The following is a 27,533-nucleotide window of genomic DNA, read 5'->3' as shown; positions in this document are numbered from 1 at the left end:
GACAGGAACTCTTCAGTCAGCCGAGTGGCGCCAGGAAGGATGAGTGATTCAGCAAACCTGCCCGGTGTTGTCTCTCTCGTCTCTCAATCTTTACGACGTAACTAAGAGGAAAACAATGAGCCTGTTGCTCAGTACAGGTGTTTCTCAAAGGAGATGACTTGTAAAAACAGGTAGATTTCCACTGAGACGAGAATTGACTCACATAAAAGGCTTCTGCTGCTGCAATAACTCACAACCGAGCTCTGGCTGTCTGCCCAGAGACAGTGAAATCATAGCAGTGTTTAATTTGCACAAATATGCTCACAGGAGGGAATATTAAAAAGTCTCTGTACGACTGAAGGCATCTGACAGTGTTTGTGGTAATGCAATCCATTGTTGACCCGGAGATAAACATCAGCACTGTAACCTCAGATTGACAAAGAGACAAACAGTGAGCCACTTAAAAGAACAGATTTTAAAGCACCTTTACACTCTCAATAAAGGGCAAGAAATACTGGAACATGAACTTAAGTAGCTCTAAAGACAAGGTTGTCACAAGAGATGAGCGAGGAGGAAGCAAAAGACAAACACAAAGCGGGAGAGCTGACTTTGTCTTTCAGATTAAAGCCTGAGCAACAACCAGCTACAAAGACATTTCTGACAGGATGAGGAAATGAAATGTTTACAGTAAGGGGGTTGGTAAGTCAGGCCACATGAGGCATTGGAGAGCACTTGTTCGGACTGTCACTTTGTGCTATGAACGAACACGTATTGTTAAAACAGGTGTCATTACAGGGCGGTGATAAATGGCAAGTTGTGCGCGCCCCCATTTAATTTACCCCATCTGTATGTCAACCAAACCCATACAATTTCAATTCAATAGAGCACTCAGATCATCACTTTGTTTTATCTTTACAATGAAATTGAAATTCTTTCCCATAGCATGCCAATGATTATTTTCCCACTATGAAAAGATTGGAATTACATTTGCTTTGCTATAGAAATACTTCATGTATATACTGATTTAACCGGAGCCACATAAGATGCCTTTTTGCTTCTGTCATGCAAAGACTCCAAACCAGAGAGGCTGAGGACATTGAATTATTTACATCAGTTGTCACAGACTGGCGTGATTTTTAAGAACATGTTCCCAGAGGCCCATTATCCTGCTCTTGTTTGCAGGGGGAGATGAGACATTTTCTCAGTGATAGGCTGCTTTTCTGATTCCTCGGGGGGAGAAAAACAGAATGTTAATTTAATGTGTCTGGGCCCGACACGATACACCAGCACAGAAAAAGATGCTTGTCCTCATCTTTGTAATCACAGCGGCAGGAGCAGAGGGCACACGTCCCCTGTGTCTCATTTCAGGGCTAATCTTTCATTTCATAGCCAATCTCTCCATATCAAACAACACAAATGGCTCAATTTGCATGACAGGATTTGTAACATGGCGAATCAGGTGTCAGACTCGATTAAACATTACACCGGCACACTATCATAATCAGCCGTCTAATGAGTGTGGCCGCTGGTGTGAGAGGCTTGGATGGATCAGGGAGAAGGGCTTCTCCACGCTGCCCAGCGGGGGGTGAGTAACTGAGGGATTAAATCGGAGGTGCGGTCCCTCTGGCCCTGACAGAGGGGCTCCTCTGGGTGGCAAGGCTTGAGCCCTGTGATGCTGACGAGACAAGGCGACACAGGCCACACACACACACACACACACATCGGGAGGTCTGCAGGGGAGAGCTGCTCTTATGACTGAAACACACAGACAGCCAAGAGACAGTATCTGAGGACTGCTTACTCCTGTGCATCTTCAGCTTTGAATACTAATGTGTGGGGCCATTACAGAGGATAGAAGCCCCGGCAGAGTGACCCCAGCCCTAGATCACATCAGGCTATCACTGAAATGAGGCAACGGGATCATTAAGATGCAACGAGACTGTGAGAAGGAGCTCTGACAATGCTTTCTGAAGGTGTTTTTGTCTTTCCAGTATACATTTACATACAAATTGTCAGGCTCATTACCCTGAACTGTTTTCAGATGATTACTTAAAAAAAAACTACTTTTCACGAGTGAAAATATTTTTAATCAGTAAAAGTGAAAGGCTTTTTAAAAAATATTCTTTAGTTTTTTTTTATTGTAGCATGCACTCACTGGAAATCTTGCAAGGAACACGAGTAGTAATTAAACAGACAATACTGGTTGTGCTTTTTTTTTCAGTAAACATCAAATCACATGATGAGTTGATGTCACTCAGCCTCTGCAGAGCTGCCCCCCCCCGCCCGCCATCTTTAACCCTCACACCCCCCTTGTGTACAGTTTGCCCCTCCCATTGTCCAGCCCTTATTGTTACCTGGTGAATATACACTGATGCTAATTCTACTGTTGGCTGTGTTGATGTGCAGCTTTTGGTTCCTGGTCCACAGAGACTTCCCTATTGCCACCATCCTACCACCCTCACCATCAAGGTCCCCCTCCCCCTTATTCCTTCCCCACCCTCTGCCCTGCTCCCCATTTGGGGTGACCCGGGTGCTGTTCTGAGGGTTCCTCACACCCCAGAAGCTGTCAGTGGCCCCCTTCCTTCCCATGAGCGGAACACACAATAGAGAAAGGGCTCCGGCTGAGAGGTTCAGTAGCCATTAACCCCTACCAGCTGTTCCTGCCGAGGGTATTCTGTGCCACAATACGTGCCCCCGAGGGGGCCCTCACGTCCACTAATCTAGCCATTGTTGGCCAGGAATGCTGACAGAAGAAAAGAAATTTTTCTTGTGTCCATGCAAGCGTGTGTATCCATGTGTGAGAGCCGAGAAACGTAGGGCTAATTTCTATAGTTGCCCGTGAAGAAGGGAGACCATGAAGAATACCCTATTTAGCTGCTTGACAAAATTCTTTTGCTTAAAAATGGAAAAACAATGGCAATTGTTTTCAAGTGGACTCCTTTACACTGTCCATGTCTCTGAATTTAACTAGACAAAATTCTATTAATGTCTGCTGTACGAAAAGTTAAAATAACTTTATGAGACTTGAATTATTTAGTTATCTGCGATTCATTTTTAATGCATGGCCAGACAAACATTCGGAAATCATGATCAGTTCCAAAGCCATTTCTAAATGGATTAAATTTTGGGGAAATTATTCCATTTTGGTACTTTGCTCTCAGAATATATTAACAATTAGTCCATTTCAATTAACATGGAAATTAAAACAGCATTTTCCAGTCAATTTAACCATGAAGCAGCCATTAGGGGCTTCTGGTGTGCTGAGCATGTTTGTAACTCCAGTCTCCAGTCTATAAATGAAACAAAAAGAGAAAGAGATTCCTGCTGCATATCAGGAAAGCGAGTTTTATATTCCGTAGATGCACATGTTAGTTATTGCATCCTTTTTAAAATTTCTACAAAGTAAATATCCACAAAATACATGACCACAAAATCCAACCATTCACACAATTTGTTGCAACTGGGTCTGTACTGGCAAATAAAATTTTCACTAATCTTTTATCTATCACTGCAATCTGGGTTGAATTAAATGATACTGAAACATTGAAATTTAGCAATTAATTTTCTAGGATTTGTAAGTAGAGGGTAGAGAGAAGTAGAGGGCTTAAGGTGGAACACTCCACACACCCAAACACAGGTTGTGGTATCTGCTTTTCTCTTCCCACTGAGTAAAGTCAATAGATGTGATAGCAACAGTGTTAACAGCAACAGGAAGCGGTGCTCCACAGCCATCAGCAGGCTGAGGGATGCAACATTTGCATGAAGGAAGTAAACACAACAGCACGTAAAGAGAGAGGGATGGCAGTTCTAATGTAAACTGTTAGGTGAGTTTTGAAGAGGAAAGGTATTTTTATGTATGTGGTCTGTCCCACAGCCTGTGCTGTGTTGTGACAGGCGGGGGATCCGCATCAGTCAATTATATGCCCCAACAGACTTTTGTGCTAATGAGCTGGTCCAGCCATCGGCAGACTTCCCCTGTCGTCCAGAAAAGATCACTTTCATTGCTTGCAGAACTAATTCAGGGCACAAAAGTGGGAGCTTCACCATTGCAGCCTCTTTTACTGCTCCTTTTGTGGAAGCTTTAGAAGTGCGCTGAAGAGAGGGCCTAGCGCTCAGGCCTCTTCATCTCCAGTCCATTGCCTGTCATTAACATACATATCCATATGAAAAGTGGGGTAAGGCCGGAACAGCTGTCCAGTTAAGAGGCAGTGATTCCCTCTCCCAAATGCTGACAGAAGCCTTTAGCCTTCCTTGGCCAATAATAAACCAAACCATTTAAACAGTCTTTCAGGGAGTGAGAAAGAGATTGGGCCATGATGCTACATTCACAGGCATCAGTGGCGCTCATTGGCTTGCAACAGTTTCTAGTAGATTCACAAAAGTTAAGGGATAAACTAGGGAAAGAATCACTAAACTAATATAATGTGAATATCATAAGACAACCACAACACTAGATTTGGAAAAGATGCAGATCTAGAGACACATTGACTTCAAAATGTTGGTTCAAAAGATTAAACCATTCATTTTTAAGTAGTTAAGTTGGCTTAGAAGCAACAATCCTTATGCACAAATGCAGCAATTTCAGCAGGGTTATTTATGTTAGCTTTAGATGTGACTTCAAAGTGTTGTCATTGGACATTGTAATAAAAATGGTATATTTGTTTACGCTGAGAGCTCTGTGTTGAGGGCTTTTCACCCTGAGCAAAATGATTTGGTTTAAGGGGACTTGAGGAGTGTATGGGGATGGAACTGAGCAATCCTCTTGTTTAAACTTGGGTGGTGGGCATGAAGACAGAGGTTAAGTGACTTGCCCCAGGTCACAAGGGAAGTCGTTTACTTAGGGTGGATTTTCTCATCTAAACCCTCATCCACTTAGGCCAAAAGGGTTTCTATAACATTCCTTTTCAAAGATCACTTATTGAATTCTTACTGTGGTTCACATTAAATTAAATAAAACCATTTTTTAACAGTACACTGTTTATTTATGGGGGGTTTTGTCTTTCTGTGTGTAAATGTGACTTTTTGAGGGTTGTGGAAAATAGGAAATAACACTGGAGTGTTTTACAAAATCATATCTTTTGTATAATTATGGAGATGATTTGTGCTTTCATTTGCATCAGTTTAGGATAACTTTTTGGATTTGATTTCCCTAAAACATGAATAAACGCTGGTATGGGACTTTTGAAATCATAACAAAAAATCAGGAGAAAACGATGACTAAATACTAACTGCATGTGTTCTGTTTAACGCAGCTTACAGAGTGTATTTAATTGCTCAAAATATATTAAATTTATATTTTTTGCTGATTAAAATTAGTTAATTATGATGATGGAGAAAACTATATGGTGGTTGCAGTTGTCCGGGTGTTGGTGGAAAAGTTTTCACACTGTATCTTCTATATTCATATTGTTATTTTACACATTTCTCTCCATTTGCTAAACCAATTGATGACATTTGAATATTCCTTATGTCAGTTAAAATCTATACCAAACGAAAGTGACTGACATTAAATAGCAAATGATATAAAATAGACAAAATAGATTTAAAATAAATACTTATTTTCTATGAATCTTTGGATATCTACAGGCAATATTTTTCTAAGATCATTGCATATCAACATTTGTGGAACTCGTGTTTTCAGTGACATGATAACTGATAATTATTATTATTTTCACTGCCTATGACGTTATCCTAAATCATAGTTCAGGGATCTTTTTGAATTTCGTCTCCTTCCACTGAGTGGTTTTCTATGCTTGAGATGCCTCATTCCCTAGAAAAGGAGGTAAAGGGAGAAGCCAGGATCCGGATCTAATGAATAAGAAAAGCCTTTGGTTAAAAGGGGACTGGTTTGTCTCTTCATAGGTCGCTTTTTATTCAGCTTTAGAAAGACGAGGAGTCCTGATTGATAAATCCCCTCCCTTGCCCCCCTGGCGCCTGTGACCCCAGAGTCATCAAGTACAATGCACAGCACCTTAAGTTTCTAAATCTACGATTGAAAAATAGAGGGAGCGAATTTGTGTCCATTGAGGGAGCTTTGACATGCTTTTACAGCGTTGATTATTCTGAGGCTGCATGCCCAGCGGGCTACCAGCAGCTAGCTGCATGCAGGATTTATTTTCCATCTGATCCTCCTACCCCCCACCTCCTGTGCATCAACAGCATCCAAAAACTACTGTAATGGCACTTGTTGCAAGCGCTTAAATCTAGCGGAAGTGTTTTTTCATAGATAACAAGCCAACACCTCAGGCCCTTACCTATCACACTCCCCCTCTGGTCTCTCCTTTGTTTATCACGGTTCTGCTGTTTGTTGTCTCTGTAAAGTTCCACAATTCATTAAAAAAGGAAAAGGGGGTGGGGAGCAGAAGAGAGGGACAGAGTATGGAGAAGCAAAGCTGGGGCGGTTGTGAGGGAGCAGGGGGTAAAGGGGAGGGATTAGGATGACTTCTTGAACACATTTTCTCCCTTTTGCTGCAATTAAACAAAGTAGGTCTGTGATTAGTGCAGCGCAGGGAGCAGAGAAAAAGACACCCTTGAATCCCAATGGAGGGACCTGACTGAGCATTATTGCCTGACAATGCCTGAGTTTATTGCTGAAACCTGCTTACCCTCCTGCATGGCAAACCATGGGAACTCCAGTCAGGTGGAAACTTTTTCTCCTTTTCTTTTCCCGCTCCTTGTTTTTCTCCCCCATCTGACCAAGGAAGCCCTCCAGGAGCTCACAGTGTGGTTGAAGCCACACAACTCCCCCCTGGTAACTGAGATGTTTAGGATAAGCTCTGCCTGGTTTTTGTGCATGAGCTCACACTTGTCTGCTGTTGTTCGAACACAGTTAATGATGAGCTTCCTCTGTTTTTTCCACACCCCTTCCCTCTCTCCTGTCCTCCTCCTCCTCCACCTCCTCTCTCCGCTCCTTTTCTCCTTTCTTATTTGAAGCTAAGCGGCTGTTTAAGTGGAGTCCCTCCTCCCTCTGGCTCTTGGGAATGCTCTCAAGGGGCCCTTGCCTGGCACTGTGTGCATGACACATAATGAAAACAATTTTACGCTGCAGAGGGAAGTATGAGGCAATTACGGATGTGACAGCCACCTGCAGACTCACCCCCCTACAGTCTCCAACTGCACTCTCCCAACAACCACTGCACCATTGCCACAACCACCGCACAGTGTCACCGCACTGGTAACCCCCCCACCCATCCCTCACAAACACACACTCCACCAGCCCACAGCTTCATGAATATGTGATGGCTTGATGATGTGAATGGCTGGGGCAGGTGAGGAGGGGGTGAGAAAGACCGGGGCTGTAATAAGTTGCCCAGCTGGAGGTGGTGTTGTGGCCCTGTCGCCCTGTGGCAGTCCATAGAGGCATCTCTCCACAAGCACTGACCCTGGGATCGGCCTCCTGAGGGGAGCCAAGAGATGACGTGACAGGGGCGTGCAAAGCGCTCCCCCAAATCTCTTGTTGGCCAATTTTACACATGAAGCCTGGCCCAAAAGCCCAAGTGGCAGGCCTAACAGAGCCCTGATTTAATTTGATAACCTGCTTAGTGAATGTGAATTAAATGAGTATTTCACATACAAATTATCTCCTTTCACCTCTATGGTTAAAAGAATTACTCTTTTGGTTTGCAAAACACAGATGTCTCCGAACCTCTTGGGTATTTCTGATTTGCTTTGTTTTATACTTCCGGATAAATCTGGTCTGGTTAGTCTTGCACCCCTCAAGTGTAGACAAGAGAGATATGAAACTCAGCGCAAACACTACACATTCTCTGTCCACAAGGTCTGTAAACTGAAAAAGTTGACCCAGACTTATGTTGTGTGACTGTTTAAGTCTTCAATCTGTCAGGTTTCTGTCCTACAGCGCTTGTTCTAAAGCCCCCAGCTATACGCAAAGCCCCTCTGACCTGAAGATTATTCAGAGTGAGGCCAAAGGGTGTATTTTATGCCTGCCAGTCCCCAAGAGCTGCCTCCTGATAGCTTGATGTGTCCTGAATGGCCCTGCTGAACAGCAGAGACAGCGGCGTGATGAGTGGCTCCTCAGCAACAACTGACACATTAGAGACCAGCTGATGAAAGCCACTGGGTAGGTACACACACATACACGCACATGCACACACATACACACGCTCATGCATACACCGCCTCAGACAATGATGTCCTACATGACACAAAGCACAAGGGTATAAACAGAGACACCGACTGGAGCTGTGAGCATGAAGCGACTCATGAGCGCTGATCAAATGAAACATAGGTGGGCACATGGTGAAAAATGGCCCACTGAAAGTTGATATTATGCAATGGTTTCTGTAACCATCAATCTAATAAGGCCATGAGGACTATATTCTCTTAGTGCTCTGAAGAAGTGTAATATAATAGATGAGAAGATCAAGGTGAAACAGGAATGAATAAGTGAAAACAGCATATCTAAGCATGAAAAATATCACAGGAGACACTGCAGACAGTAAACTGAGGAGCTAAGAGATGAGAAGTAGTAAATTAATCTTCTTGCAATATCTTGCGGAAGAGAAAAGTGCACCAGTCTTTATTTCTTATAACAACTCAAGACAAATGACCACAGCCGGTACATTAGTTCTGATAAGGGACATGCAAGAAAGACAATGGCTTTCAATTCCTGATTTAATCAACCCCTGGCATGATGTACTTCTGAAAATAACAAAATAGATTAATCAGGAATCAGGACATGGAGTGGGTGCAAGGGCAAGTGTCTGATTTCTCTGCCTGGTTGCGATGAAATATACGTAGTATAATAAAGGGCCTACTGCTGCCAGTAGTCTGCCATGGCTAGGCACCTGTGAGATTGAAGCTGTGGACACAACATTACCAAAATACCCGACTGCACTGAATTAATAAGACCAAAGCTTCAGTGTGTGCACATCCAGCCCAATCTGGGGAGTCTTAATTTATTTTCTCTTTCCAACTCATCCTTTACAAAAATGACAGTGTCTTCTTATCGATTTTACACTCAGAGATCAATCAATTTTGCCCTGACTCAGAGAAAATTTACAGCCCCCTCCTCAACCTCCACATTCAGTGAGCTCTGGTCTGCAAAAATGGCAGGAGGGGTTCTATACGCATATACACACTAAACCATCCTCTGTCTGTGTAAAAGCCTGACCGCAGTTAAAATAAGCTAATCTACGAGAGAGGAGGAGACCGCTTCCTTGTTCAGACTGATTTGAGTTCTCTTTCTCACCCACCCCCACCCCCCTGCATTACACTCCCTCACCTCAGGCAAAGACATGAGCACAAAAGAACTGAGGATGAGAGCTGTTTATGTACGAGAGCGACTACACGCAGAGAGCTGCTGGAGCAGAATATGACTGGACTAAAATAAAACCTGTCATGCCTGAAAAGTGCCCGTTTTCAGTTTTAGATGATTGACTATAATATCTCAAAGTCCTATAGGTGTAGAATCAATCTGAGATATAAATGACAAACTGTATGGGTTTACAGTACATAATCTTGAAGAGAAAAAAAACATTGTTCTTGTTCTCCTAAAGGATCCTTTCCCATGTTTGTCAAGATGGAGAGCAGTGCTCCTTATGATCCTAGAGGGATGGCATGGCTGAGTATTATCCCCGCCTGGCAGTAGCACTTGAACGCCAGCTGTACAGAGATGGCCATGCTGTCATACTGCCCCTCAGATGGAGCAAACTGTGCCAGTGAGAGTCAATGGTACCTGGCACTGGGCACACACATCCATTAGCCAAGGCCATTACCTTGCACTCAGGCCTGGAGGGTTAATCCAGGGTTAATTCTATTGGCCTGTCTGGCAGAGGAGATGTGAGCAGACTGACAGCACTTCAGTACATTCAATACAGGAATACTAAGTCTGTCTGGGGAGGGAGGCACTTTCTCATCATCATGCTTTTGAGACAGTAATAAATGAAAATGGAATTTTTTGTAGTTGACAACTGGAGGGATGAAAGATGTGTTGACTGAAACAGAATAAAAATTAATTTCTCAGTATTCAAGAGATTATCAAAGTTCTGAGCGTGGCAGTGACTTCTTCTACAGTTTTGTAAACTATCAGACATTGCATGAGTAGAAATAATTATGTTGTAAATAAGAAAAAGTACAAGAGTATGTCTCAAGTGTGTGAGTGAAATATCAACATCACAAACATAAGGTGAAATTCTGTTTAATGTCAAATGTCATTATTAACTCCACAGCCAGCTGCTATAATACCTAAATCTGCCACAAATGTTCAAATCTAAATGGCCACATCCAAAGCTTTATAACGTCTAAGCAGTAGGTAAATGCGCATGATTGATAGTGTGACAAAATATTTCTATATTTAACAAGTCTTTCACATGGACAAGGTTATTATAGGCTTATTACTGTCACACATGGGCAGGGTATAACTAAAACAGTCCATCTTTTTAGCAGTGCTTTCTACAAAAAAAAACCCACGCTCAACAACATCATATCAAACAAATGACACTTTATTCTCTGAAACCAGAAAGTTCATTTACAAAGGACTAGCTGTTGCAATCACAGCTCTAATGTAGTAGTGTGGAGGAAAAAAAGGGTAATTGGTTTGGTAAAGATTGTTTTCCATCGCACCATAAAGCACTACACAATAGAAAAGGTCGTCAATTAAGCAATCATGAATACCAAGTACCATAGCTGATGAAAATAGGCCAGTGGTTTAAATAGATTTGCAAGCAATTTACCTTTTCACAATGTTGGCAATCTGATGCAATTTGCTTGCAATTTTGTCTGCTTTCAGTAGCACTCTGAGCTGACACTACACGGTGCAAATGGCAAAGAGGACCACATAGAAAATGTAAAACTATCTTGGCCACATCAAGGTATCAGAATGGCGCTTCATCAGGAAAATTACAACAATTAGCATAAGTGCTCCAAAATCAACACTTTAAATGTCAGCGCCAAAGGTTGGGCCACAGATGAGCAAGGGTGCGCAATGTCCTCCAGGATGGACTTGCCATGGAACGCAAAGCAATCACCCATCATCTCTTGCCAGTGATGGCCCCACAATTGCTGTGACATTCTCTCAGGCCTGTCATTCTTGGTCACAGACTGTTTTTCCTCTCTGCCTTGATTTGCTCGCAGCAGAATTGTGACAGCCTTGCGTCTACTTCAAAGACACATTTTTTCCCCCCTCTAACTTTTTCTTTATCATCTTTCCTCTACTCAGTGCACAGCTAGGTCCAGGTTTAGATATTTGTCCATTTCAATTTTTGTGGGTTCACTGATTTCTCACATAAAATGATGAGAAACTGAAATATAGAAGTGATGGGAGCAAAGATAGTGAATCCATGATGACCTGACACATATTTAGCTAAATATGATTAATATTCTCATAGCAGTGCTGGATGGAGGAGTTCAAAATGCTAATAAAAAACATGTTGCCTGGCTTTCCTGCACAGATAAGTTATCAAAAACATTTCTTTGTGGAAGGTTTATACTCACTACATGAAGAACAGTTTAAATTAATCTCTGAGAAAAATATATCTGGTGCATTCAGTTTATTTAAAAAAACAGCATTTGACAACATTATTAATGTTATGAATATATTTTGGGAAATATTAATTACTCACTAAGAAAACTTATTCAAAACAAATCTTATTCAGAAACTGTTGCATATTCTAACCATAGCTCTATACTGTCTGTGTAAAGGTGTTTGACCCACTAAATGAAAACAAATCTGTTCACATTTGTGTTTGATACCTACCACCACATCTTTGACACCTACCTACAATACAATGTAGACAGAACAAGATCTACATTGGATCAATCACCAAATTGTCTCTACATTGAAAGGATGTTGGGCAGTCAAGTGCCTTGTTTAAGAGCACATCTGATGTTTCTGACTCCTGAAATAACATGAGTTACTAATTCTCTGCATGACAAGTCATACCTGTCAGCTTTCAAATTAAACTGATTTTAAGGTGGTACGGCCAGGACATATCTCAGTTGTGGTTAAGTGTCTATTATAACCACTCAAAATGATCTTTGTGTCTCATCTGCTGCCTCAAGGCACCACTCAAGCAGAACTTCAAGCTTCAGCCAGCAGTTCCTCCCCTTGTCTCACAGGCTCTCCAGTTGAACTTGTCAAAGATTGCTAAAGGGGACAGATGTGTATACTGTCTGACTATGTCATGACAGAGCAAGCGCCAGGCCGAGAGGTTTAGGAATGGAAAGAGGAAGTTTTACTGTGTTTTAGGGATTTGATGACGAAAAGATGTAAGACTTTACGGACTAGGTTGCATGTAGAAGTTTAAATGCTCTGATGCATAATCAAAAGTAACAACAAAAGTGACAGAACAGAAGGTTTATTTATCAGATACACAGATGTATATTTGTCCAGGCAGAAGTAAATACAGCAAATCCATTTCTTTTTCTGCTATAGCAATCCTGATATCTGCAATTGGAGCAAGATCATTTTCATTTAACATGACGCAACATGTTAATATTGATTTAAAGTAGATCAAGATGACAAAATTTAAGTTTTCATGCAACTCTTCTTCTGTGCAAGAGAAACAAGGTGTGTATTGTAGTTTCACCTGATTTATAGACTAGCTTCAAAGAATTGGTGAATTCAAATCAGTTTTAAAGCACTCTTGTTCAGTGTGTTTGCTTCTAAATTTATTGTTTTGTACTTTATTTTGCATAGTTTTGGAAACTCACAACTGTTAATGTATCTTAACTGGATATTTAGACTATTTTGTAGCGTGTTACAGTTGTCTTAGCCTGTTTGTTCGCTTTTATTGTTGTAACAATGTTTTAATGCTGCCCTCTTAGCTAGGTCTCGCTTGGAAAAGATATTGTAATTTTATGAAGACTTTTTCTTTGCTATTTTAAATAACGGAAAAAGGAAAAGGAGAAAGTAAGGACTCAAAGAATTTTATATATAAAACACAGAAAGAAAAAAAGACAACTATTAGCCCTTGCTGTGTTTTTTTTTTTAATTCATTGCAAACAAGAATTATTGATTAGCTGCTGAAATGAATTACCTGACAGAACTGCGATGACTAGCACTGGAGTTGACCTATAGTAATGGCATATTGTGTACACAGTTAGTAATGAAAGAAATTACACTGATACAGTTTAGAAGGTCAGTGAGATGTTAAGTAAATATTATAAACAAATAATAAACAATTAGAGATGTAAGGAAGTTGAAATTTTAAAGATATATGGTATTAAAACAACATGGCACTAAGTGTGTGAATGAAAACACCATCAGTTAAGAGTGTCTCTTTGAGGCTCTCGTGTTTGTTAATTTGTCCATATAGATTTCAGCTCATTCCATCCCTCTAATGCTGCATTTTGTCAATAGCTGGGCACAGTGTTGTCTGTTCCTCACTATGGAGTATTTAATATTTACCAGTGTTTGAGCCTTATTAAAGCAAGATGAATTAGCCTGGTTGCGATAGATTTTCTTTCAGCGCAGAGTGAAAGAGAGCAAAGTGGAAAAGAAAGATAAAGGCAGGGAGGAGGGAGGCAGAGGAAGAAAGTTTGTGTGTGCTCAGATGATCAGCATGCGGGGGCCCCGGCTCGGGAGCGGCCCCCAGCGTTGGAGGAGTTGTGAGCTTGTTGATGATGGGGTTGCACAGATGGGCTCGAGCCTGGCTCCCAGCTCGCTCCTTTGTACGGACCCTGCTCTCTAATTACAGCTGATGAGTGTGTGTGTGTGTGTGTATGTGTGTGTGAGGGAGAGCAAGGGGGAGAGGGGGAGGGAAAGGGGAACTAGAGTGGGGGGGCACAAGCAGGTGACAGTACGAGGAGAGAAACCTGTGGCAGAATCCTCGGCACCATCAGGCACAACGTAGCCGCAGCCTGACAGCTAATTAGAAACGACACGGATTTCTCCCAATGTAACAGATGTTGCCTAATCAGTCCAGCTCGGGAGAACCCTGCGCCAGCAACATTTCATGCACAATTTAACCATCTAAAAGGGATGAAATACTTAATGCATTGTAAGGCCAGCACAGCTGTTTCTCTCGTCAGAAAATTTCCCAGTCAAAAATATGCATGTTTTATGTAACTCTAACCGAGTGTTTATAATGCTATAATAGCTAAGAAAAAATTGCTGCCACACATCTGCCAAAGATTTCAGCTCTATTGGTTACCATAACATCAATGGAGCAAAAGACCAAATGCAGATCTGACTTTTTTTAGACTTGAATAGGTTGTCTCTCCCTGACAAATAATCAATAAACTTTCATACAACAGAAAAGATCTTTGCAAGAAATCAGTAATTACCATTTTAAATATATTTGAAAATGTTTGTGTGGATAAAGCAAACATCTTTATACATTTAGACATTCATTAAAAATAAAACTTTGATATACTATCTTATAAATAAAATCATTGTTAAAATTCCAGACTGCAAAAGTTTTTAAACCTTACAGACTCACATTATTTTGTATTTTACTACCAGTTGAAACTGAAGCTTAGAAACAAACCAAAGGCCAATTCAGGCAGTGACATGTATTTTTTCCACTGCAAATAGCAAAATTATATGCATATGTAGCATGTACACCATTTAAACCACATAATATAAATCACAAATCTCCGTGCCAAGAGGAAACCATCTGTGATTGTGATGGTAATAATATGTTCTATTTGCCTCACTATCAGATAAATGTAAATTTGTGTCCTCACAGTTTCTTTCACATCCAACATTCTCTATCCAGATCTTTTTCTTCCTATCTGTTCCAGTATTGGCTATATCTCCTCAACTCTGCATTTTTATCTGATGCACTGGATGACAGGTAATCTAGCTGAAAGTTCCAACAATTGCACACAAAGAAAAAAAAATCCTGGCTGATGAAATCTGAGCAGTTATCACACTAACCATTACCTGTCAAGCCCTCTGCTTCAATCTAAGGGTGCATCAATTTTCTGAAGAGGAAATCAAGGGCGAGGAAGAAAAGCAGTCCAGATAAACAGTGACAAAGGCCCCTTTTCTGCTGCTTTTATTTATGATGGGATGTTGCTGTGCAGGGACTGGGGCAAGGGTTTTATCAGACCAACTGATACATCTTTGATAGCCAGGGAGTCTTCACCCTTGATGAAGTGTTGCACTTGCCAAAGAAGATTTCGAACTCAAATGACTTTCCCTCGAAAAATCTGTGGAGATAGGGGAGTCCCTGAACGGCCACACACAGCTGAGTGAAGTGACAGAGTGAACAAACAAAGACACAAGCTTGTGTGTGTGTGTGTGTGTGTGTGTGTGTGTGTGTGTGTGTGTGTTTGTGTGTAGCCTATCTGTAGATGACATGTAAAGCTTTTTTGTAAGCGTGAGAAAGCGTGAATTCTATGGAAAATAAATAATACTGTAATACTAAATAATACTAAAATGGGGCAATGTCGTTTATATGCAGGTGCCAAGTTACACTGTATTTGAGTGGGACTTTGCCCCCTGCACTCTGTCTCAATCAGTTTCAATGATCAAACAGTTTATTTCCTTCTTTTGTATAAAAAATAAAAATGCACAAACAACAGAGACATCCATAAAAGGAAAAATACCAATAAAGGCTGAACATCACGGTCTCAGGGTGCTGTGTCCTGCATGTTGTCCCACCCTAACTGCTAACTTTTACCTGACCTGTCTATCTAAACTAAATAAAAAGAATCCCTCCAATCCACTTTTTTCTTTTTTAGTTTGCTTCAGTATCTCTGTACTCTTGTCTGCAACGTTTCTCTGTGCTTTCTTTCTTTGATTTGCATATTCTCTATAAAGGGGATACAGACTCCACCTGTAGGCCTCTGTTTAGTGGATGTGTTAAATCTATAGGCTACCAACACCCTGTGTCTATCCAAACATAACCTGAGCTGTAGTCTCACAGTAAATGAATCAGAGCATTGTGCATTGCACTGTGGATAAGCAGATCATGATGTTGACTGTGTTGTTACAGTGAAACATGAAAATACAAATAATGGACAGATTAAATGCTCTATATAAGTCTCTCTAAACAACAATGTCTTTTCTCAGAAAAATCCAGAGTTATCATCAGGAAATACAGCTCAATAACTGACAACTTCAGTATGTAATTCCTCCAGACTCCAGACAAATGTGTATGCATGTATGACTGAGATGCATCATAAGCCATCAGAGCTGCTTTTGCTTTATCACCAATGTTAAGGCTTTATGGTGGGATGTTAAGGAAGAGGGTGGGACTCTAAGCCAACTGCCCTAATGTTGTGATAGCTCTGTGTGTGTGTGTGTGTGTGTGTGTGTGTGTGTGTGTGTGTGTGTGTGTGTGTGTGTGTGTGTGTGTGTGTGTGTGTGTGCGAGCACATACTGGACATACAGGCTAAGGGCTCCCATGCTGACAGTTAACTGAGAGGAACCATAATTAGATTCATCTACTGGTATTGACAGACGCAACAAGACTCCAGTCTAATCAATACACACACTCACCATATTGTTCCAAATACCAATAACTGTGAATATCCATCTTAACTGCATTAGTTACAGTCAAATAATTAAATGTGCCCTTTTAAACATGGATGATCCTATATGTCAAATGTATACAAATACATTTGTTTTTGGTTCACATAAAGAAAACATCTCTGAAAAATCTACTTTTTTTATTGTAATTGTGTCATGATAAACAAAACTAATCAAAACATTCCTCAACAAACAGATCACTGTACATTTTCAGATGAATACATTTTCACCAGTCTAACTGAATTTACTGCCTAAAGACAACTATAAAAAACAAAGAATGCTGAAGTGATTCATTGGCAACAAGTAGTTACTTTTACAGTGAAAAGGGCTGACTCTATCCAGTCGTTCGTTTGGACCTGTTGGTTTTTACAAGAAACAATGGTAAAGGTAAAAAAATGATTGATTGATTGTAAAGAAACAGACAGAAGCTCATGTTTTCCTTCTGCTTCATCTAATTTCACAGATGGAAGAAAGACGCTATATCCTCGAACTTAATCACGCATTTGCTCTGCTTTATCAGTATGTACATGATATAGTGTTCTTGCATGAATGCCTTTGGCCCTTCACATCACGCCCACCAAAAGCTTTTCTCTGTGAATATCCCACCCTCGAACAGAGAATCCATTATTGACAATACCAAACACTCTCCTACTCCTTGCCATTGACGTTTGACCCCCTCAGTATTTTTTTCTCTATTCAGAATCACTGATAGCTTTTTGTTTGCCATAACTGCCCCACTTATATTTCCACAGATGTAGTCCTGCATTGACTGACTGCCTGGGAGCAATGCAGATATCCTAGCAGTGTAAAGCACATGATAGCCACCATCTTTTAGCCTTTAACAATGTTGTTAAAATCAGCTCAATGGTGACGTCTTAGCAGCCATCAAAGACATCAATATATACTTTGCGCAAGACGAGGCAGAACTTATGCTAACTGTTGTACACTAAAATGAGAGAAATGTGATAACTGATACTAAATAATTAACCAACAATAAGCATTGTTCTTGCAAGCCATGTTAGACATGTTGCTATTTATTCTCAGTGATTATTTGTGCTAATGACTGAGATGTGCACCACCACATGAAACTGACAAACCCGATTCTGTTGAGAGGATCTTTCACTTTCCTGCATAAAGGATTGAGCCACTCTTACTCCCAACTGTCAAACAACACTACTACTTCATAAAAGAAATACTGTACAATACGTGACACTTGAGAGGTTGTCATAAACAATTATGTACTCATTTGTGATGAAATTAAGGTTGAGAGATAGAGTAGAGAAGTAAGATATTAAGCACGTTTGTGGTTCAAGAGAAAAGATGAGTGAATGTGGTCATCACTAACAAACTTGGGAGCTTGATGGTTCGCAAGTTGTGACAGATAATTACTCACGCTAAGCGGTCGCTGAGAACAGGAGATGCACTCATATTTGATGAATGATTCATGTGTATTTTAATTTTATCTGTCCTTTGACCTCCAGGGCAAGCTAATGTCTTTTGGGTCACCCCCTGCACACCCTTGGTTCTCTCTCTCAAACATACAAACACATACGCGTGTGTGCGCGCACACACACACACACACACACACACACCACTGGGAGAGAGGGCTACAGGAGTCACAGTTAATGGGATTACCCCAGCAGTCCTGAGCCATCCCTAACCTCACCTCCAGGTCCCACTGTGGCAATCAGAGGCATCAGCATCATGGAGAGTGCTTGTGATACCATGCTGTGGGGACCTCTGCTCTCTAACCTCTTAACACAGCAGCACTCTAACTGAAGTGACCTCTGCTACTTTATAGAGCTACCCCCAGAGGAGACCTAAACGCAGCATCCACCAGGTCACAGTATAAGACACCATTAACCCGAAACCTCCAGGCTGGACTCAGTGCGTTTAAAAATCTCTCCTCCGGCAATCACAGCAGCATCAACACCTTGTAGGTTGACCCTGTCACACAGCAGTCCAGATACTTGATCTTTAATGCGAGGGTCACATCTCTAATGGATCTGTACTCGTGTGACTGTGATATGTGTAGCTGACAATAAAAAGACATGCTAATTTTTATGCTGCTTTGATACTGAAAACACAGGAACGGGTACACATTCCTTCCTATCCACACTCCCAACACGATTACTTAGAAATGAAGCGGAAAATGGAAGCGATTTATTAACGAGACATTAGAGGCACTTTTAATAACCTTCCCATCCTGCTCAGCAGGGAGCTGCGGATTACACCACACAGGTTTCGGTGACACCAGAAAGGAAGTCCCCCGCCGGGTGTGTGAAGAGCGCAGAGGGACACAATACCCAGCCTGGGGTTCTCACATCCCGCTCTGGGCCCTCACCCCAGGGGGAAGGACAATGGGTTAAAAAGGCATGAATGTCCTGCCTATCCAGGATATAATGTAGGTGGCTGCCACTGGGTCTGAATGGCCTGACAGAGCAGCGGAGGGAGAGTCACAAAGAGCCCGTAATAAAAGAGATTCCTCGGGTCAGTAAAGCATTGCATTCACTTTGGCCTCCACAGCTCACAGCCTCTCCTCTCACATTCACCTTTAGTCTAAACTGCAACAGCTATAGGATCTATTTAAAATAGCAAATACATCTGTGAAGTGTAGGTGTTGGTCTATTGTCTAGAAATAAAGTAACATAATCAACATTTAAATACTTTTTAAGCCATTATTTATCACTTTTTTAAATTAAGGAAAGAGAAATCTGTTAAAAAAAGCAAATATTAATGTTATTGCTGTTACTTTTTTGTTTGTTACTATTATAAGCAGTAGAAGTTGTACTGGTACAACTTGTACATGATATATTTAAGAAGAAATGCAAGGTGTTCATTGGAGCTTGTTTGAGTGCACTTATAAGAAAAAGGGATCCAGTTTAAAAGGAAAAGTGTCACTCCCACTAAAAGTAGGAGAAGGATTAGAGGAATTCCACAGTATCAGGTGACATATGTTCGTGCAGATGTGTGAGAAATCAACAGCTTGATTGTGTCCTTTTAAACATTTGTGCACTCACAATTTGTCTAAGCTAAACATTAGCAATATGCTCAGGTTAATTTAAAATACTTCCTCGAGCATGCAAATTGTCAAAAAGTGCATAGATTGATATTTTATGCAGCAAAACAAGAAAAAAAAAACACGTATCTAATATATGCAAGTGTCTCCATTGACTGCATGGAGTGAACAATCATTAAAATGCGTAACTGTTGTCCAATTCACTGGCTGGGACAATCAGATAATGCAAGGAGACAAGGGATGATGCCCACACAGACACATGCCTTTTCTGCACCATTAATCTAATTAAGGTAAATAAACTTATAACTGATCTCTTTGGTGACAAAATACTGCTGAGGAAGCTAATTTGCTTCCTTGTTGTGGCTCCAGAAACAGATAATACTGTTTTATTACACAAAGGTCACCAGGGAAATTAACTTCTGGGCCAGCAAATAAAAGAAAGCCACGGCACTCAGAATAACAAGTACATACTGATTACATTCAATCTTGAGAGTCCCAGTTGGATAGGACGTTGACCTTTCTGCAGTCTTGTCAGGAAATAAGATATGTAAACGCAGGACGGGCCACTTACACAGGAGCATCTCTATGTTGTATTGTGGAAACAATCTAGCAAGGCAGCCACTACAAGTGAGATTGTGCAAGTTATCCGTTTGAAAGAAGTTTAATTTTAACAGTTGAATAGAAATTCGTGGCTTTTTTCAGACCTGGAGAGCAACTAAATTGGATTAAGAGCACACCGCTGAATTCACAATGAGTGAACAAAAAAGTTTCAGTTTCTTTGTCTTCTATTTAATACAGCTAAAATCTCAGGGTTGTTATTTGTCACCCTCCATAAATTAAGACAATTCAAGTTTTTCATGATTTACCATAAATCGACAAACTAGCAATCATTTGATGATTATCTAAATTCATTTCTGGTATTATTTATTTCAGTTTCTCCAACAAACACCAAGCTGGATGTTTCTTTTATTGTACACTTTCATTTCATTTCGTCCCTCTCCTGCTGGTGCAGTTAGTCACTGTCTCGCTCTTTCTTCATGATTGATGTTTACAGGTCATAGCAATACTCTTAACTCATTAGTTAGAAAGGGAAAGATGGGAGCACTTGCTGGAGTGAGATATTGCAGAGGAACAGAGGGAGCTATTTCAATTGGGAGACAGAGAAACTTAGCGTCAGTGTGATAATAGCCCCTGAACTATTGCATGTTTCAATCAATGGAGACAGAAGTAAATAAAAACTAGAGGGGAAGATTCACCGGCATCGATCTCTGCTCAACACAGACCTTGCTGACAATCTATGGTCTGGGCCAGTAATGCTCCCGGTCATCCACAAAATCAATGAAACTCATCCTTTCAATAGCATCCAATTATTAGCACAAAGTAAAGGCAGCCTTTCACAATCAATCAGAAAACTTTATTGAAAAGCGACACAGACAAGATAAATGCTAATTGGAATGTGAATAATGTGCAATACTAAAAACAATACTATTAAAACAGTCTCCTAGACGGTCAGCTAGGATGTTTCCAACTTGGGTTGCATTTCATTACAGGAAACAATACTTAGATGTGAGTTTGGTCCACCTAAATGATCAGGATCCATATGGGTCTTAAGAGAAATCTGGTATTTAAAACTTAGTTACCACAGATTTAATTCAATAATCATTGCAGGCTCATCAGTTTGTAAGCATCAGTGCAGCACATAAGAAATGCCACAGCTCACACATATAAGAGAAGTTCACTTGCAGTTTTAGAAGATGCAGGGATGGATTATTAAAGGGTCAGTTCACCCAGATTCAGTGGTGGAAGAAGTATGCAAATACCACACTATAAAATACTCCACTACAAGTAAAAGTCCTGCATTTAAAATTGTTCTTAAGTAAAGTTGTAAAAGTATTCACAAAAAGAATGAACTTAAAGTACTGAAAGTAAAAGTACTCATGATGCAGAAAGGCCTTTATCAGTGTTAAGTTACTGGATCATTATTATTGATGCATTAATATATGAGCAGTACTTTAGTTTTGTAGTTGGTTGAGGCGGAGCCAATTTTAACTGATTCATATACCGTTGGGTACTTTAATCTACAATAATGCATCATATTTTATAAACTGATCATATTTTTTGCACATAAAACCTCTGAAAAGTAACTAAAGCTGTTAAATAAATTTTGTGGAGTAAAAAGCACAATATTTCCCTCTGAAATGTAGTAGAGTAGTAAAGTATAAATAAATAAGTATAAATAAATAAATAAATGGAACCACTCAAGTATACCTCAGAATTATACTTAGTAAAGTACTACTACTACTTTCCACCCCTGCCCAAATGACCAAAAACATATTTTATCACTTACCTCTGGTGGTATCTAGTCACAAAAAAACCCAAACATGACTGGAAAAGTAAAACCCAGTTTGATTTATTTGCCCAGGTTTTGAGATATTTGTCTCTGAGATTTCTGCCTCCACCCCAATACATTATCTAGAGTAATAGGGGTATTGTTTTGGGAAAGAGAGGTTTCTGTTGAAATTTTAACCATCCTTTTTCAATGCTGCGAGCCACAAATTAAATTCCATTCACCTCCATTATATTGGGGTGGCTGCCCAAATCTCACAGATGGAGATCTCAAAATATGGACAAATAAAACTAAAACTATCTGCATGGGAAGATGCTGCTAGAGGTAAGTGATAAAATATGTTTTTGGTAATGTAGGTGAACTGATCCTTTAATAATCCATCCCTGCATCTTGTGAAACTGTGAGTACACTTCCCCACTCCCATGTGTGATCAAATAATCTATCCGTTTTCTTTGTCATTTCATGAACTGTATCGAAGCTTACAAATAAAATATGTTATTTTGTAATTTGGGTAAATTGACCCTTTAAGCTTGACATCATGACCAGCTGTATGTAAACCTCTAAGGACAGTTTTTTTTTTTTTTTTTTTTTTTGCTCAGTGTGGTTTACATTAGGTGAGGGAATATCCAATGTTCCTCTCTGCTGGTCCCCGAGTAATAACCATTAATTTCCCATCATAGTTTGTGTTAATTAAAAAAGCTACAGGTTTAATTGCCGTTAAATGTAATGATGTTAGATCTCATGTTCATGTGTTCAGCTCCACCCATCACCAGCTCGTTACTCAGACTTGCTGGATTTAATCAGACGGAGAAGGAAGACTTGTCTCTAATTATCTGCTCCGTTTCATCATTTAATCTTACTAAAACAGCTCCTCACATGTGCTGCAGCCTCAACTTATAATATGTCTTCGCGATGAGTGTTTATGATGAAACACTGTGCCATAATAATAATTATTTGTTTACATACACGTTATTGTGTGTTTATTCAGAACCACTGTTTATGTCTTGTATATATTTGATAATCCGAGTGAGTACAAAGTCGGGTGGAAAAAGCAGTAAATTAGCTTAGCATACATAAAAACATGATTTGTGTGTTACTGTCTGTTTCATTTTATTATATCAGCATAAACTCAACCACAGGACAGTATCATGAAATGAGTGAGTGCACAATTGGATTTTAGGAGATGAATTCACACCAAAGAAACAGTGCCCTCAGTGGTGTCAGCTCACTTCACTCACACATTTTTATGTCAGAGCATTTATGTCATTACTCCAATTATCACTTGTTTCACAGCAAACGAAATCATGATCTGGTATTACAAAAAGAAAGCTAAACTCCAGTGTAAGAGCTATTACAAGTCATCTTACTGTAAGAGCCTTGGTAAATGAGCCACAACATTTTGTTTCTGGCTTCGATGCTGACCCACACTCATAAAGTATTACAGGTATTAAAAAACAATTATCTGCCATTCTTCCAAAATGGCCTCCCAGTGCAATGTTCTGCATTGTAATTTAGTCAGGGCTGCGACAGAGTGCAAAACCAGCTGTTGTGCAATCGTACACTAAACAGGACAGTTCCTGTAGTGAGTGTGGGAGGATCATGGGTACTACTGCACTAATTTATGAGCCTTCTCCAAATGTCATAAATCTGCTCTGTTCAACAGCTCATCAACACCACTGCTGTTATAGAACAATACCTGGTAACTGTGCACACAAGATCAATCAACTCCTCTTCATCCAAAAGTACTTTTGGGTGATATCACCGAGCTATCAGAGAGCTGTCAATCATATGTTTCTCGTTTGCTAAAATAGTTAATGTCAATAACAGTGACATTGCCATACTTGCTTCAAAGGTCAAATTCCTATATGAAGGGATAAATAATGCATAAAAAGAGTCAAATACCACATCAAAAACTGGGGTAAAATTAATGTATATGTGTAGTTCTTGTAGTCACATGACCAAACAACATCACATGACAGTTCTACAGCATTTGAGAAGATATCATAAACAGATGTCTAGATTTCCAACCATCCCCAGCCCCCTCAACAATCTCTTATCAAGAGCGTGGGCTTCTTTAACTGCATTGTTGGATGAGGTGCTGGTAGAGCACACTTGCTTGCAGTATGGAGGGGAAGAAAATCTGATTAAACAATTAGTGTCAATTAGCCCCGACCAAATCATTCTACAAACAATTGGTCTCTAGTGCCCGGCTTAATTACAGGCGACTTTCAGCTCCTTATCATGAGCCCTGTCGCCCGTGATTCATGTCCGACTCACGCCTGTCCCTCAAGCACCATCAATTATCCACCAGTAAACAAATCCACCAGGCAAAAAAAAAAAAAAACTGAAAAAAAAACACAGCTCCAGGTCCCAGGCCTGATTAGCATACCTCTATGTATGCTCGTCAGCTGCTGTGCAACTACAAGTGATGAGATGAAGGGTGCGCTGATAAAAGGATAAGAAGAGATGATGATCAGGAAAAAACACAGGGTCTTGTTAAAGCCTGATTTGAGTTAAAATCACAAAGAAACTGCCCTGATTCTGAGTTTCTCTCCAGGCTGATGCTTGAATACTGGCACATGAATTAAAATACATCATGCTATGTTTATATTATTCCGTCATACAACACAAGTGATTCATTAATTTGATGCCAGTCTCTGGAGAGATGTGCTGTGTAGTTTACAGTGATAACAGGAGGGATTTTGAAGTTTGGTCATGCAAACACAAAGGCATAAAGGCACAATCACGTCTCAAAATGTGAGGTTAGAGCTCTTGATTTCAAGACACTCACACATATACACCCCAACCTACAAATGGACAAAATGTGTGAAGGGGAGCGCCAGCAGGCGCGATGACATGTTAAATTACCCTGGTGATGTATAGCTTAATGAACCCCTTGTGTTGATCACGCTCCACATTAATCAACAGCCATGAACAGATTCCCTTATTTTCTCAATGCTGCCTTGATAAACTGCAATTTCATTTAACCTTGGACAGCAACTTTAATAGCTTCCACAGGACAACTGTCAATACTTCCCTGGGTATACAGTGATTAAATTGCAAGGCGAGAAGTGCGTCCCAGCTTCCTCCTCATGCTCATCCTGCATATCTCTCTCTTCACCCCCCCCACCCCACACCCCCACCCCAAAACCACCACCACCCTTTACTTTAAATCACAATTTGTACTTTCACACTTGCACAGTCTGCACTTAAGTCAAAACAGACATTTTTGTACTCCGCTGTGCACAGCGATCACCAGAATAATCTGTTGCTGTGTGTTGTGATTTTCTTTTGACACAGAAATTAATTGTAGCAACTCACTTTCACATTATATTAATATATTTTTTATCAGAAGAATAACCTCTTGATTATTTTGGAATGTCTGATTTTACTAATTCACATTGTGAGTATTGATTTATTTTTCAGTTGTAACTTGCTGCCTGTGTGTTGTTTATTCGGAAGATAATGAACCTATCTCCTCACTTTAAAATAGCCTGCAATCTCAATGGCTACTGCAACTATGAATGTGCCCAAAAAACTTTCACATGATGTATAAAATATATTCTAAATAATTAACTATTTTGAAGCTGTGAGGTAAGCAGCCTCTTAGCTAATATTCCCATCACACTTATTTACCATTTCTGAATTTCGTTGTTGTCCGTGAGCTCAGTGGACAGGATAAAACAAGATGGTGACAGGCAGTGACCTGAGCCCTGTCATAATGATTTTCTGTGATATTCTCCACCCTTGTCAATTTAGCATAAATTATCAGCCATGAAAGACCTGCTGCCTGATTAAAACCAATTGTCTGGGTAGGGAAGGACAAGGCAACCTCTTTATTATATGATAAACTAAGTTAATGGAAGAAGACAATCTCCCCTCTGGGAAATTGGACAGACTCTTAATTAAAGCATTGTGTTGTGTCTGCTAGATATAAGGGCCTTATTCCAACAAGCACTTGAATTGAACTTTAAGGATAATGTAATAAACTGAAGTAACTCGTCAGGACTGAAAAACAAATACATAGCTATTTCTTCCTGTGTTAATATCTGATGAGAGGGAAGGGAGGAAGAAAAAGGATCACATATTTGTGCAGCTTGGAAATGTAATCAACGCCAATCAGATGATACTCACGCTCAACAAATAATGCAACTGTGTGTTTTAACAGATTTGTTTATCAAAAACACATGCCTGACAATTGGTAATTACGCTTGATCTCAGAACACATTATCACCATTGGAGAACATGTTTCATTATCACATCCACAGCTGAAAAGATTCCAAGTTGTGTGTCACATGTTAAGCAGAAGAAAATCAGTGTTGCTTCCGCCTAGGAAACAATACAGGTTTGCCTTGCTGTTGTGCTCCTCCGATGACACAACAGAAAAGCAAACATTTCTCTGTCCTGCGCCTCTCGTTGGCTTCCTCCACCCACACTTGAGAGGTGACAGGCGTACACCCGGACTTCCATTATTATCCAACACAGCAAGAATGCCTCCAGGAGGATAATTACTGAAACTTGAAGAGCCAGGGCTAATCCTAAGTACTTCACTTTGTATGACTGCCTCGCCCGCCTGTCTCTTAGACTGCCGCTCACACTGACAAAGTGCAATGTTGGGCTCAGTGAAAGTCAATAAGAAGACCTCATGGCCCACAGATGTAGCAGTCAAGCCAAATGGCGCCAAAATACACTGTTATCTCTGTTTATCATAAACAACCTGTGTTTGAAACACTGTAATCTATCACCTTAGCCAAGCAAACAAGTGGCCTGGGAAATACAGTTCATACCATCCAACAAGACTATTCAACAAATGCCTAAATTCAATATTTAACTAATTTTATTTTGATAATAGTTATACAGACTTTTGTTGAGAGAAGAGCAAACAATCCTGATCGATTGTGGTAGCAGGAGGGCAGCATTGGCATCCACTATATACCCTGAACCATAAAGTCCTGGCCACAGAATGTCACTGCGGCTGTCCTTAGACTGACAGGTGCTGAGACAGATCGTTAGCACCCTGTCTTGACATATTTGCGTGACAAGACCCATCACATGACACCCACTGCAATTCTGAGGATGTTCGTTATTTAACATACAATTATCCTAATATAGGGAGACAAATTATGCCCAACCAAATTACCATTTACATGGTTTCCATGTAAACCAACAACATGGCAACTGTGAACAAAGAAGCCAGCGCCAGGGTTGTTAAATATAATAGGCAACTTTGAATTAAAGCTTTAAAAACAGCCTGAAGAGCCTGACAAGCACATTTTGTGATTTATTTTATGTGAATGTAATAAATATATAAATTTTGACCTACGACAGGGAATGAACAGCTTCTTGTTTTGATTTTTGCTCCCAACAGACATAACTTGAAAAGCAGAAGAGAGTTTTTTCGGCGGCTCTCTCCATTCATCCCAGGAGGAACCAGAGGCTCCTGTCCTGCCAGACAAAGCCAGGAACAGCTGGCTGATCGATACCCGACAAAGGCTCAGAGGTTAGAGCAGTCAAAAGATTGTTAACTAGCCATTTTATTTGCCAGACATTTATATCATTGTTTATGGTTCAGTGCACCCCTTCAGTACAGGCCATGCTGCACACCTGTGCTTGAAACACTTTCAGGGCCTCTTCAATCACTTGTCATGACCTTATGGGCAAAGGAACAATGACACAACGTCTCCAAGTTAGATAAAATACTAGATATATAGATAGATAGATAGATAGATAGATAGATAGATAGATAG

General features: G+C 40.3%; 1 long non-coding RNA gene across 1 annotated transcript in view; it reads right to left on the bottom strand.

The window, feature by feature from the left end:
• Positions 1 to 27,533, bottom strand: part of LOC122881394 — a 34,875-nt gene that overhangs the window by 5,819 nt on the left and 1,523 nt on the right. The gene's annotated exons all lie outside the window — the stretch shown is intronic.

Source organism: Siniperca chuatsi, linkage group LG9 (assembly GCF_020085105.1).
Source record: "Siniperca chuatsi isolate FFG_IHB_CAS linkage group LG9, ASM2008510v1, whole genome shotgun sequence".
Classification (NCBI taxonomy): domain Eukaryota; kingdom Metazoa; phylum Chordata; class Actinopteri; order Centrarchiformes; family Sinipercidae; genus Siniperca; species Siniperca chuatsi.
This window is presented reverse-complemented; position numbering and strand designations above follow the sequence as displayed.